Below are 3,343 nucleotides of genomic sequence, written 5' to 3' on the forward strand. Positions count from 1 at the left end.
ATTGGTTGGTCCAAAACCAAAAATATCACTAAGTTCGGGACTTGGGTACAAACCGAAAGTTAATATGATGTCCCTGAACATGCATATAGTTCGAGTATTGATATTATAAACCTAACAAGAGATGAAGGCAAGTCGAATTGGTTGGTCCAAAACCAAAATATCACTAAGTTCGGGACTTGGGTACAAACCGAAAGTAATATGATGTCCCTGAACATGCATATAAGTTCGAGTATTGATATTATAAACCTAACAAGAGATGAAGGCAAGTCGATTTGGTGGTGAGAAACCAAAAATATCACTAAGTTCGGGACTTGGGTGCAAACCGAAAGTTAAAAAGATGTCCCTGAACATGCATATAAGTTCGAGTATTGATATTATAAACCTAACAAGAGATGAAGGCAAGTCGAATTGGTTGGTCCAAAACCAAAAATATCACTAAGTTCGGGACTTGGTACAAACCGAAAGTTAATATGATGTCCCTGAACATGCATATAAGTTCGAGTATTGATATTATAAACCTAACAAGAGATGAAGGCAAGTCGATTTGGTTGGTGAGAAACCAAAATATCACTAAGTTCGGGACTTGGGTGCAAACCGAAAGTTAAAATGATGTCCCTGAACATGCATATAAGTTCGAGTATTGATATTATAAACCTAACAAGAGATGAAGGCAAGTCGAATTGGTTGGTCCAAAACCAAAAATATCACTAAGTTCGGGACTTGGGTACAAACCGAAAGTTAATATGATGTCCCTGAACATGCATATAAGATTCGAGTATTGATATTATAAACCTAACAAGAGATGAAGGCAAGTCGATTTGGTTGGGTGAGAAACCAAAAATATCACTAAGTTCGGGACTTGGGTACAAACCGAAAGTATATATGATGTCCCTGAACATGCATATAAGTTCGAGTATTGATATTATAACCTAACCAAGAGATGAAGGCAAGTCGAATTGGTTGGTAAGAAACCAAAAATATCTCTAAGTTCGGGACCTTGTGCGCAAACCGAAAGTGAATATGATGTCCCTGAACATGCATATAAGTTCGAGTATTGATATTATAAACCTAACAAGAGATGAAGGCAAGTCGAATGGTTGGTCCAAAGCCCAAAAATATCTCTAAGTTCGGGACTTGGGTGCAAACCGAAAGTTAAAATGATGTCCCTGAACATGCATATAAGTTCGAGTATTGATATTATAAACCTAAACAGAGATGAAGGCAAGTCGAATTGGTTGGTCCGAAACCAAAAATATCACTAAGTTCGGGACTTGGGTGCAAACCGAAAGTTAAAAATGATGTCCCTGAACATGCATATAAGTCGAGTATTGATATTATAACCTAACAAGAGATGAAGGCAAGTCGAATTGGTTGGTAAGAAACCAAAAATATCACTGAGTTCGGGACTTGTGCGCAAACCAAAAGTTAATATGATGTCCCTGAACATGCATATAAGTTCGAGCATTGATATTATAAACCTAACAAGAGATGAAGGCAAGTCGATTTGGTTGGTGAGAAACCAAAAATATCACTAAGTTCGGGACTTGGGTACAAACCGAAAGTTAAAATGATGTCCCTGAACATGCATATAAGTTCGAGTATTGATATTATAAACCTAACAAGAGATGAAGGCAAGTCGAATTGGTTGGTAAGAAACCAAAAATATCACTAAGTTCGGGACTTGGGTGCAAACCGAAAGTTAAAATGATGTCCCTGAACATGCTATAAGTTCGAGTATTGATATTATAACCTAACAAGAGATGAAGGCAAGTCGAATTGGTTGGTCCGAAACCAAAAATATCTCTAAGTACGGGACTTGGGCACAAACCAAAACTATATACCAAGTGCCTGAAATGTCTATAAACCACACGAAGAACTCTTCACACACAGGTGCGCCTCATAACCTGGTTCAATGTATAAGACATTGGTTTCGGGGGATTTATTGAGAAGAAAATTTTTTTCTCTAACTTTGAGTAAAACTGTCTCAGAATACATATTTAACCACGAAAAGTGAACACCGACAGTAAATAGCAAAAGTCAACCGACCATCAAAGTGTATGGCGTGTAGGAGAAGAAAATCCCAAGGTCGTTTAATTTAGGGACGTAAGACACGAAATCAAAATTTTGGTATAAAATCTAAAATAATCATCAGACAGTGTCATCCAAGGCATATAAGAGTCGTCAACGATGCTGAATGCAATAAGCAATAGCGGACTTTTTAAAGATTTTTTTGGATTTTTGTCAAAATGTACCCTTCACACTTGGTACAAGTCATAGGACATGGGTACCGGTATGACCGACGGAAGATATTTGGACAACAAATTTTTTTGCTCTAACTTTGAGTAAAACGGTCTCAGGATGCATTCTTAATCATGAAAGTGATCTCCGACGGTAAATAGCAAAAGTCACCCGACCCATCAAAGTTGCATGGCGGTGCAGGAGACGAAAATCCAAGGTCGTCTAATGTAGGGACGTAAGACACGAAATCAAAATTTTGGCATAAAAGCTAAAATAATCATCAGACAGTGGTCATCCAAGGCATATAAGAGTCGTCTAACGATGCTGAATGCAATAAGCAATGGAGACTTTTTAATGATTTTTTTGGATTTTTGTCAAAATGTACCCTTCACAACTTGGTACAAGTCATAGGACATGGGTACCGGTATGACCGACGGAAGATTTTTGGACAAAAAATTTTTTTGCTCTAACTTGAGTAAACGGTCTCAGGATGCATTATTAATCATGAAAGTGATCTCCGACAGTAAATAGTGAAAGTTACCCGACCATCAAAGTTGCATGGCGGTGCAGGAGACGAAAATCCAAGGTCGTCTAATGTAGGGACGTAAAGCACGAAATCAAAATTTTGGCATAAAAGCTAAAAATAATCATCAGACAGTGGTCATCCAAGGCATATAAGAGTCGTCTTAACGATGCTGAATGCATAAGCAATAGCGACTTTTTAAAGATTTTTTTGGATTTTTGTCAAAATGTACCCTTCACAACTTGGTACAAGTCATAGGACATGGGTACCGGTATGACCGACGGATGATTTTTGGACAAAAAATTTTTTTGCTCTAACTTTGAGTAAAACGGTCTCAGGATGCATTCTTAATCATGAAAAGTGATCTCCGACGGTAAATAGCAAAAGTCACCCGACCATCAAAGTTGCTGGCGGTGCAGGCGACGAAAATCCAAGGTCGTCTAATGTAGGGACGTACGACACGAAATCAAAATTTGGCATAAAAGCTAAATATATCATCAGACAGTGGTCATCCAAGGCATATTAGAGTCGTCTAACGATGCGAAATGCAATAAGCAATAGCGACTTTTTAATGATTTTTTT

This window comes from Anopheles maculipalpis (genome assembly GCF_943734695.1).
Source record: "Anopheles maculipalpis chromosome X unlocalized genomic scaffold, idAnoMacuDA_375_x X_unloc_53, whole genome shotgun sequence".
Taxonomy (NCBI): domain Eukaryota; kingdom Metazoa; phylum Arthropoda; class Insecta; order Diptera; family Culicidae; genus Anopheles; species Anopheles maculipalpis.